A 12,542-nucleotide genomic window follows, 5' to 3' on the forward strand; every position below is an offset into this window, starting at 1 on the left:
GAGGCAGAAAACAGACATTAAAATCCAAAACAAAATTAACCAAAAGCGAGTTTAAACAGATAGGTTTTTAACTGCTTTTTAAAAGACATGACTGAGTCCACAGATCTCAAACTCAAAGGGAGCGAGTTCCAGAGTCTGGGAGCCACTGATACAAACGCTCTGTCACCTTTTGTTTTTAACCTTGTATGCGGGACAACCAGCAACCCCTGGTCACAAGACCTCAGGGACCTGCTGGGGTGATAAGAAAGAAGAAGATCACTTAAGTAAGTTGGAGCTACACTGTGCAGGGCCCTATAAGTCATGATTATGATCTTAAATTGGACCCTGAACTTGACAGGGAGCCAATGCAGCTGAATCCGGAAGGGAGTGGCGTGGGAGTGTTTGTGATGCTTTGTCAGAAGCCTAGCAGCAGCATTCTGAATGCCCTGCAGCCGTTCCAGGGAGGCATTACTTAGGCAAGTAAACAAGGAATTACAATAGTCTAAGCGGGATGAAACAAAAGCATGAATAATCATTTCCAATTCGGAACGTGACACAATGGGGCTCAGCTTAGCGATATTTCTTAAATGGTAAAAACAAGAGCGAACCAAAGATTTAACGTGTGTGTCGAGCGTCAGAGCTGGATCAAATGTAACACCAAGGTTCCTAATGGATGATTTAATATAAGAAGCAAGGGGGCCTCGATTTTTAACCACGAGGGGAACAAATTTCTCAGGAGCAAAGACAATGATTTCCATTTTATCAGCATTTAGTTGAAGGTAATTACCAGCCAGCCAATCTCTAACGGAATCTAAGCAGGACTGCAAGATTTGGAGCTTAGAAACATCAGGTGGCCTAAAAGAGATATATAGCTGAATATCATCTGCATAACAATGATATGAAATATCAGAGAAAGAGCTAAGAAGTTGCAGAAGAGGGAGTAAATACAACAAAAACAATAATGGTCCCAAGACAGAGCCCTGAGGCACCCCATAGGCAAGAGAGCTGACAGCGGATCTTATAGCCACACAGAAAAATCGATTTGACAAATAGGATTTAAACCATTCCAATGCGGTACCCGATACACCCATCCAGTGGTTTAATCTATCTAACAAAATAAGATGATCAACGGTGTCAAAAGCAGAGGTCAGATCCAGCAACATCAAAACAGTGCACTCTCCAGCATCGTATTTCATCAAAATATCATTAGACACTCTAAGAAGTGCAGTTTCGGTAGAGTGAGCCTTACGAAAGCCAGATTGAAATTTATCAAGAACGTTGTGTTCATCTAGAAAATCCGTGAGTTGCTTGGCCACAACCTTTTCTAAAATCTTGGCAATAAAAGGCAGTTTTGAGATGGGTCTGTAGCTGGAAAGCAAAGAAGGATCAAGTTTAGGTTTTTTTTAAAAGTGGGTGAATGACAGCACTTTTACAATAAACAGGGACCTGACCAGAGAGTAGAGATGCATTAAGAATTTTAAGAACACTAGGACCAATAGACTCAGAAACATTTTTAAGTAAAGACCCAGATAAAATATCAAGGGGGCAAGAGGATGATCTCATTGAAGTGACCAGCTTCAACAACTCAGGTAAAGACACTGGTGAAAATCTTTCAAATATGACAGGCTTAATTAAAATCGGAACAGGCAAATGGTACATGGAGGGAGAGATGTTGCTTCTTACATTGCTAACCTTTTCAACAAAGAAGGAGAGAAAATTTTCACAGTCTTCATTTGAAGAAATAGGGACAGCAGCAGAAGCCGGAGCAACAATATCCCTAATTGTGTCAAATAGAACCTTAGGGTTACCTCTGCTCCTAGAGACTAGGTTTGAAAAATAAGCAGCCCTTGCATCACGAATTGAAGCGTTAAAAGAAACTAAAAGGTCTTTTAAAAGAAAGAGATGAACCTGTAAACGAGTCTTTCTCCACAAACGCTCAGCTTTACGACAGACACGCTTTAAGCAGCGAATGCTGTCGTTTATCCAGGGCGAGGGTTTTGTAACAGGTGCAAGTCTAGTTTTAATAGGACAAATATTATCAATAATAGAAAGACAGTAATTATTAAAAAGATTTGTTAATGAATCAACATCATTAGAAGCAGGCAGAACCAAATTGCTATTATAAAAACTTAAGCAGCAACTTTTCCAATTTCCAATATTTATGTAATTCTCAAAACGTTTGGTCACGACTGTATACTGTAGCATGTATTTATGTTTTGATGTGGGAGTAGAGGATTATGCAAAATATGTGCATTTTATACACATTGTTTATACAGCATAAGAACGGAGCTTCTTTACACCGCATGAACGGACTTTGCTCATGCATGTGGTTCGGGGGGTCATGTGAGTACACATCTGTTTAATAGTGTTTTATTTAATGAAATCATTATGTGTTTTAATTAAACTGTTCTTAGAGCTCTGTTATTTAGACATAGATGATTTTATTTAGCTAGTTCAGGAGTATTTTACTTTTAGTTTAACTAGTTAAGAGCATTTTGCTTTTCTTTAGTGCTTCGAACAGTCACAGGAGCAAATAGTTTTTAAACAGAATACCACAAACAACATGTATTCTTTTAGAAATAAACTGTGATACTTCTAAAAACACATATCCCCACACAGTGTTTAATTTAATGCAACTAGGCCTATAATTATCTACTAGTCACAAACACACATAGATGATTTAACTAGTTAGGAGCATTTTGCTTTTTCTTTAGCGCTTCGAACAGTCACAGGAGCAAATAGTTTTTAAACAGAAAGTTTTTCCACCTCCTAAAAAACACATATTCACACATAGCCACACTAGCACTGTAACAACCCTTAATGTTCCTTTAATGCAACTAGCCCTATAATTATCTACTAGTCACAAACACACATAGATGATTTAACTGTTTTAGGAGCATTTTACTTTTCTTTAGCGCTCGGTGTCTTTCAGAGCTTCTCATAATACCTTATAAAAAGTACCTTGAAGTGACTGTTGCTGTGATTTGGCACTTCATATTTAAATTGATTTGAATTAATTAAACAAAACAAACTGATGATTTCATTCAATCTTATGTTTTATTTAATTAATATGCATCAGAATTAAACACTAATAATAGAATTCATTTACTTTTTTTTGGCTTCCAAAACCCATTAAATGTATATTGAAAGAAATTGTGGCTTGCCACTTTCTTTTGACAGCATTAAGCCCACACACACTGGTAAAACAACAGCAGCAGCGGTCGTGACACTTTCACAGTTTAAGGTAGAGTCAGCAACCTGTGGAAACCCAACTTTGTAGCCGCTCCTTTGACGGTCATTTATTTTATACAGCAGGAAATCTGCACATCCAGGAGTTGGATTAAAATAAGATGAACTTTTAATTTGGTTTTATAATATATTTAAATTATACAGCTTGCTGTATGGTTTTATAATATATTTAAATTATACAGCTTGCTGTATATGTAAAATAACAGCTGATTGAATATTAAATCATATAAAATACTGTATTAATTAAACCCAGTTAGTATTTCAAAATATAAAAATACTTTTTTAACAACCCAATAGAAATGTGGGCCAATAAACTCAAGTTAAAGATTAAATTTTTTTATGCCTTATTATAGATTTTTTAAAATTTATTATTTTATAGAATTTGACCTTTGACTGACCTTTGACATTACATCCAATGTGTTTGCATGTACTGTTTTTTGTTAGAGGTTTTTGGATTTTTATTGAGTAATAGTGCAGAGAATCATAATGTTAATAAATTAAATGAGTGACTGTGGCATCACAGTTAGCTTGAATACCAAAGGTCACACCTTTCAGCTGTTGTTTAGCCAGGAAAATCCTGTAGCACTCTCACTGAGCAATTACTAACACTCAGACTGGCCAAGAGTAACATCAGCCAGCACCTCTGCTCCACATACACAGACAGACTGGTCTTACTGAAAAGCCTCCTTTTTTGTCCTGTCTCCTCAACCTCTTCCTGCCCTCTTTTCTCTTGGCACACAACAACCAGACTTTCATTACCTTTAGAAATACTGCAGTCTAAGCTCCTGTTTATATAACAGAATGATTTAGAAATGCAGAAGACTGACATCGATTGAGTCAATGTGCAGAGCACTTTGTATTGGGCAACCTCCCATCTTTTCTGTAAATTATGATGCAATGTCAACTAAATGCTCCACTCCCACCACAAAGCCAGTCACAAGAACACTCTACTCACTGTTCACTGAGATCACTCAGCATCACAGCTCAGCATCAGTTAGACTTCACGAAAAATTCAAAGAAGAAAAGATTTAGTTTTATTTCAGTTTTCAGTAAAAGTTATTGGAAACATTTAGCAATTACTTTCAGTGTCCAGTCCAAACATTTTGGTGTGTCAACAGTTTGTTGTGCAAACATGTATGTTAAACAGCATACTCACATACTCACAGAGGTGGTTTAAGTACAAGCTGGAACGCTTGATTGAGTGCTGTGTCCCAGATAAGACCAACATCTGTTGTTTATTGTCAATTATTGTAGCAAAAAAACTCAACAGTCATCACACTCCAAAAATTCACATTCCCTATTCATCTACTACATGGTGTTTTAAGCACACTTGCACTTGCTCATTATACAATGGCTGTATCCCATTTCAGGGTCTGCAGGCTCAAAGGTCGCATTTTGAGACTGATTATGTCACAGCAACGCAACAAAGGCTGTCCCAATTCAAAGGCCGCTTAAAATGCGTCCTTCATTTCGCTGAATTCTAAGGGTGGGTCGGTGTATCCTTCATGGCCCAACATATCCCAGACTTCATAGTGTTTGCAGTCCTGAATATGACGGCACAAGCAGGATTCACTGCACTGTTAATGTTAGCTATGTTATATTGCTGCCTCTGTTCGGTGGTGTCGAGCCAAACGGACTTTAACGTGTGTTTGAACGAGCTGACGGTTCACTCGTTAAGCTGAAAGAAAGATGCTTTAATCACAGGAGTCACACATGTGTCCACTGGACCATCTGGGAACTCTTCTTGTTTAGCACTCGTAATAACACAAACACTAAATCCTCCTTCTCTTGTGCTGTTTTGTAGCAGTGTGTACACCTGAGACTGTCACCTGTCTGTCTGTCCTGCACTCTCTCTCTGTTTCTTTCTCTCTGATTGTGGAATAAAAGTATGAACATGTATTTATAAGTTACACTTGTGTTTGAATCCTGCAGCTTATCACACATTTGATTTCCATGTGTGACAACTGCAAGTGTCCAGAGTGAGGACAGACTGAGGGACCCACTGCTGCACATCATCTGTGAGGCTTTGCACCCCTGATGATCCACCAGGACAAACTCAGCAGTGTGTGAGGAAGAGGAGGAGGAAGAGCCAGCAGCAGCTGACAGATGGAGAGAATAGACAGACTGTTCCCTGTTTGTGAAGGACTGCTAGGAAAGTTTAACATAACTAATTGTCTGTCCTGAATCAGTCTTATTAGGTAATGTTCAAATAATGTTATCATCCCAGTGTTTTCAGTGTGGGAGAAAGTACTCAGGGCCTTCAAGTTACACACTATGAAAGGCAGCAACAAGTTTAATGTCCAGAAACCTACAGTATGTATCAGCAGCAGAATGGAGCTAAAAATAAATGTTTGTTTCAGTTCTATGAAGCTTTGAGTATTTTGGATTAGTAGCACTGCTGTGTTTGTTGCATCATATTGCTGTAATTGTTTATATGCTTTATATATTCTGAGGTAAGTTGATCTATAGTGTTACATCATATTCTATAAGGATGTTATGTGTTTGTATACTTTCTGCCCAGTTTGACCCATTTAGCAGAAGTCAGCCTGTTTAAGGCTCTGATATCTATTCTGTATGACTTAAAGCAGTTATGACATGGTCTGATTTTCTCACCCAATAAAGGAATATTTCATATATCAGTCTGATCTTCATTCTATCAGAAACAGTTATCATAGCTTGTACATTTTGTTTTTTACAAATATATGTAAGCATTGAGCCAAATGTAATAATGCCAACATATTAAAAGAACAATATTTATCTCTTGTATATAATACATCTATATATACACTGTCAAAGATACTTGTCTTTGAGTGAAGATTTAAGGTGATAGGAAATATAAATAACTGCAACTTGAATCTTTACTGAAACTCAGTATTTGACACACAGTTTAAGCTGCTGTAATGATAAATATAATAATAACTTTAATATTGGCCATATTATATTTACATTACCAAAGTAAGATGCCTCAGATACTTATCAAATCACACAAAGCTCATATAAAAACAAACAAACAAATGAACAAAATATGTTCTCCTTCACTTCTGTCAAACAAAGCTGTATGAAATGTTTCCAGCTGTTAGTATCATGGTTGCTAGGCATCCTGGGCAGCGTGACCGTCCCATTTCACAAGCCTCACACTTCCAGCCTTAGCGGTCTTTGAGTACGCGGCCCTTTGGACCGTTAAGGCTGCGTACTTGAAGGCTGCAGATGTTGAATTGGGATACAGCCAATGAAACGCAGGGTGGTGCCACCTTAAATCACATGTGATAGGTCACATGACAACATGACAGCATTATCCAGTCAGAACCACATTTTACATGGGACTAACATTTGATGAATAAATAATCTAGAAGTAATACAGATTACTTTGGCATGAGTAAGAAGAATCAGTGCCAAGAAAAAATTTCAAGAAAAATTAATGCCGAATTATAGCTCCACAAATCCAGCAATAAACAGAAGGACAGAAACACATAAGCTGTGTCCCAATGCCGCATTTGAAGGCCGATTACCCCACAGCCAGGCAACGAAGGCTGTCCCAATTCGTCGACTCCTTCAAATGCGGCCGACAAATGCGTCCTTCATTTAAGGAATTAGAAAGTAGCTGTGTAAATTTCAAATATCTGCTTGGTTTATCAAGACATCGCATATTTGCAAAAGTGCGCCGACGTTTTCGGAGACGTCTGTTACCCACCCAGGGGGTTCAATGGTCACTCGAGCAGCGGACTCCCGGCTTCATCGTTTTCAGACCCCCGCTGTTTCGCTACTCAGGTTAAACATGATATATAAGTCACTCGGATAACTTAAAAAATTTTATTGTTTTATTTTTTCCGGAGTAAATCGGTTTGGCTGAGATCCAAGTTATTAGATTATTAGATTAAATAAAGCTTTATTAATCCCCCGGGTGGGTTCCTCTGGGATTTTCACACAGCTGAATAAATGTCAAACAGAAAACAGATTAAACAGGAGTGTGAGATGGTCGAGAATTTATGCCAGCATCCTGTTATATTTTAGATAGCAAGGAGCAGATGGCTGAGTTTATTAAACCCCACCGAGACAGCGGTGATGCAAATCTGAAGGCTAGACAGTCTCATTTCACAGCTTCGCACTTCTGGCCTTCTTGGTCTTCGAAGGACCCGGCCCACGTAGACTGTGAAGGTCAGGTCCTCCGAAGGATGCAGCCAACGTTTTGGGACACAGCTATAATGTCTCAGACAATATGTAACTGCAAAATATTTCATACAAGATGTCAAAGCTACTCACCCACAAGTAGCACTCATGCGATTGTTGTGCCAAAATGTGATCATCTGCCAGACATTGCTGCATAATTGTATGCATAACTGCATACAGCATAATTGCCATCTGCGGGAGCACGCGCAGGTGCTTAAAGCTGTAGCAACCGGATTACATAAACAACTACTTTTAGGCAACTAATATAACACCCTCTAAGCTGAACACAGCTTCAACTGTCTGTTCGTTGAAAAATAGTAATGTGACCGTGCTGCATTTTCTTAGTGGCTTTTATTGTCATTTTAACCATGTACAGTGGTAAAGGACAGAGTAGTAGAGACACTGCTGGGCCTTCTTGGTTATGGACTTGGTGTTAAGGGACCAGGAGATGTCCTCCCCTGGTGGACACCAAGGAATTTGGTGATCTTGACATCCTCCAGAGAGGATCTATTTATATTAAGTGGGCAGTAGTCGGTCTGTGCTCTCCTGAAATTAACAATCGTGTCTTCTGTTTGGTCCACTTTCAGAGACAGGTTGTTGACTCTGCAACAGTCTGTTCACTGTTTCACCTCCTCTCTGTATGCTGACTCATCGTTCTTGCTGGTGAGACCCACCTGGTCATGGCATTAGCGACTTTGATGATGTGGTTCGAACTGTGCATTTCTGCAAAGCTGTGTGTCAGAGTGAACCGTAGTGGGCTGAGCACACATCCCTGACAGGCTCCAGTGCTCATTGTGAAGCACTGCAGTGGAAAGCAGTAAAATTTGGAAAGCAATCAAGCCATCTGGAGTGCAGAATTGACAAACTTTGAACAAACTGCTGTTGACAGAGACATTTCCGGGACTTTGAGTCATTCTGCGGTCCAGACGGATTAATTGCCTGTTTAATGTTTAATCACGTTAATCTTGATGACGAGCAACATTTTCCTGTTGATCAACACTTTTTAAATTTTAATTTTAATAATTTTAATTTACTTTTAATTTTTTATATTGTGTTTATTGTCTATTCCATGACTTAACTTGATGATTATTTTAATATTTGTGTACAGCGCTTTGTGATGGCCTGTCTATGAAAAACGCTTAATAAATAAACTTTACTTACTTAGTTACTTTTGCAGATGCCCGTGATGCTGCCCTGGGCAACCACCCCTGTTGCCTATATCAAAAACCGCTACTCACCCTGCCACATGCATCGCATGTCACCGCTGTCCTGGAAGTTGATGTGGATTCTTCTGCTATGTCCATGCTTCACTGCTTTAATGGCACAAGACCCTCGCTGTTCCCAGGGACGCCTTGTCACCTGCTCTGAAGGCTGCGTCTCAAACCCTTTAACAAAAAACTTCAGACCTGATGATTTTTAACTGTTAAACGAACCATCACATATTTGATGGCCACAAACAATGACAAACTGAACAAACTAAAACATACTTTCGAACACATCTTTCATAACATACCAAATGACACTGCTGCCACATGTGAACATGAAAAAGCAGAGGTAAAAAATAAATCACGGTAGTAGAACAGATCTTTGATCGAGACCCAAGATTACAAAAAGGTAATAGTAAAGTGAAACCATTAAATTATTTAGAAGCTGATTTGATCCTTAAGGGTTGTGCAGCGTTTATAACTTCCAACACAGAAGGTCAATGTAGACCCCAAATTAGACTAACACATAATATTAAAAACACCATCTACTACTGTGTCTGAATGTGCTGTATTGGCACTGTCAGTTCAGGCCTAAAGAGATGTGTTTAAAAAAAAGACCACCTAATTTAAATATGATCATTGCGTGCTTATTAAAAGCCAACTTCCAATATATAAAGTTTCTAATAAGCACAGTTACGATCCCAAAAGGTTTCTTATGATTCAACTGTTGAATTTAACTTAATTCTTTAAAAGGACAAGCTAAATTACTTTATTATCAACTAGACTTTAACCATTTAGCGGGCCACTAATCTGGCTTAAGGCTTTGGACTTTCACAATAAAACTTGTATCTATCCACATTTTTAACAAAACAGAAACTATTATTATAAGTAGTAGTAGTAGTATTTCAAATGCCTGTTACAGCAGCTCTGCTCATTCTGAGTTTATTTCTTTCTTATCTTTTTCTTCTCGTAATTTTTTATAACTAACGTATTAGTAATTAGACTCTGCAACCATATTCTACCGTTTTGTGCTAGTTCTGGTCGTTTTTCTTAGTCTTTTTCTACTTTTTTCACCCGTGTCTGGGGACCCAGAGCAGGGATCCTTTGTTTACAGTAAGGATCAGCTGTTAGCGCTGCGTCCAGCAGTATAAGATGCGTATAAGATGTTCTCAGTTAAATAGAAAGTAAGCGTAAAGGACAACAATTCACTCTTGGAGTTGATCTTTTTCTCTTTCTAAATCTGTGGGTTAATGAGTGAAAATATATTTCTTCTTTTTTCTCTCTCTCTCTTTTTTTTCTCCTCTTTACCCCATATGTGTATTTGTACAGGTATATAATGATTTTAATATATTCCCTTTGGGATTTTTTCTTTCTTTCTTGTTTGCCTGCTTTGTTATGTTTTTATGCTTTTCTTGATAATGAATAAAAATTGTTTAATTATAAGAAATAGATTAGTGTGCAGCTACTAGATAAGAGTCCAGCAGTTAGGGGGCAGGGCTTGTTTTTAATCCATATAAATCGTTTTAACATATGAACTCTATATTCCTAACCCCTGTATTTATTTAAATGCTTTGCAGTTGTGGTTTGTGACATGTATTAATGTCAAATTTAGCCTTTCTTCATCATAAACAAACTGCTTTTACATTTAGTCTAAGGAGGAAAGAAAAGCATCTGCATCTGCTTGCTTGAAGACGTTTCACCCCTCATCCGAGAAGCTTCTTCAGTTCTGGGGTCAAATGGTGGAGAGTCCCAGATTTAAGCCCTGTGGGAGTATCCCACCGAGAGGGACAATGGACCCCCTAATGATCCTCTACCTAATCACATGAGCCAAAGTATGAAAATGGGTGTAGGTCACAATCAGCCAAGGTTTTGGGTGAGCTCATTGTGAAACCTAGCTCCACCGTATCATATGATTTCCTGAGGTGAGATGGCCCAGGATGTGAGTGAGCGTTAAGGCTTCTGGGAAGGGATCTCAAAGCTGGATTGCAGATGGCAGACAGTTGGCGTCATAGAGGCAGTGGTTTACGACTCTCCACCATTTAGTATGTGTCAGGGAGGAGGAAAGTAATGACATGGCATTTCAAAACCAAATAGTTTTATTCTTCCATACAGAGAAGCAAAATTTCCAGCTTACTTAGTTTTTCTAATTTAAAACAACTCAAATAAACTGAGTTGATCAGCTTTTTTGAATAGAAGTACTGCTAACTTACTTTGAGTTTTAATAAGACATTGACAAAAAATGTGTTCAGCCAACCTAAATATTTTTAATTGAACACAATATAAGATTTTACACTGTAATATACTTGCAATGAATATGTTGTCCTAACAGTCCTCTTAAATAAGCTTTACTCAATTTTTTTGAGTCAACGAGTTTGCATAGTTTTAATAAGTTCTGCCAGGCAGAGAAACACCTGAACTTTGACGTTGAGATTAAGTTTCAGCTATAACTGCCAGATTATGGTATAATGCTTGTTACTGTGCTGTAGATTCATTTTATCTTAATGTGCTTTTATTAAAAGGTTTTCAGTGTTTATTCCATCAACCATTTGTGCAAAATGAATAAAATCATGTATGAATGACTTCTTTAGAGGAGAATGTCACTTTATCAACTCACCTTTGTCGAGACAATAGCTTCTGTGAGCTTATTACAGAGGGCAACGTAAACAGTGCAAAGAGCTCTAACCTAGGATGTAAATATCTACTGACAAACAAGCAGGACTAGTGGTAATAAATATATTTAATGTTCTGAAATTTAACAACCTACCTTAATGCTTTAATGTTTTTTGTACATGTGAGTCCAAATTATGAAAAATGCCTTTACTGAGAACTGCATTAAGACTGTGATAAATGACGATCATGATGTTAAAACCTTTCCAAATGCGAGAATTGCCTCAAAGTATTTGAGAAAACTGTATATATGGCATGTTTTTGTGTAAGCAGAAACATCTTCCTTTACAGCCTTCCTTTACATGAGATTAAAATACTACTTCACAACATAGGTCCAAGTCTTACACACTCTCAAAATGCTCGAAATGATCATTGTATGTTCTCTCCACCTCAACTTGAGAACATTCTTAAGGTTTTGTCACGGTTCCGGGGACTCGGGTCCGTGAACAGTGTGGACCTTTATTATTATTATCATTATCATTATTGTTATTATTGGATGTATGTTTGCGGCACTGTGCTCTTGTGTTCCATGCTGGTGTGTGTTCGTGTGTGTGTCTACGGGTGTGGCTGGAGGATGAAGGACAGCCACCTGCAGGCCTGATGGGTGTGGTCCTGCCGGCTGCTGGGCACGCCTATGTTCCCACACACCTGCTTCTGATCAGGCTCGTCGGGGGAGCTACATAACAGAGCGATGGGGCTTCCTCCGGCGCAGGATCGTTCTGTCACGGTCTGGCAGGCAGACCGTGGGGAATGATGGAGATAGGACCCAAACGCTGGACTTAGTGGAATGAGTAGTGCATTTATTTACAGTGGGGGTAAATGTACACCACACAATAATTCTCCAGAGTGCTCCCTTGACTCCCGTGACGTGTCTTCCCCTAAGTGCTGATATCCTGTGCTCTCTGCCCCTGTGCCTACGCACACCCCGTGCGTCCTGCAGTCCCGTGTTCCACTCTCCTGAGGATAAAACAGCAGACGCAGCCGTTATGACACCAACTCAGCAGGCATACACTAAACAGTACTTGAGACACTGACATGGAGTCTAACTCAACGATCCTGCGCCGGAGGAAGCCCCATCGCTCTGTTATGTAGCTCCCCCGACGAGCCTGATCAGAAGCAGGTGTGTGGGAACATAGGCGTGACCAGCAGCCGGCAGGACCACACCCATCAGGCCTGCAGGTGGCTGTCCTTCATCCTCCAGCCACACCCGTAGACACACACACGAACACACACCAGCATGGAACACAAGAGCACAGTGCCGCAAACATACATCCA

Source organism: Oreochromis niloticus, linkage group LG3 (genome assembly GCF_001858045.2).
Source record: "Oreochromis niloticus isolate F11D_XX linkage group LG3, O_niloticus_UMD_NMBU, whole genome shotgun sequence".
Classification (NCBI taxonomy): Eukaryota; Metazoa; Chordata; class Actinopteri; order Cichliformes; family Cichlidae; genus Oreochromis; species Oreochromis niloticus.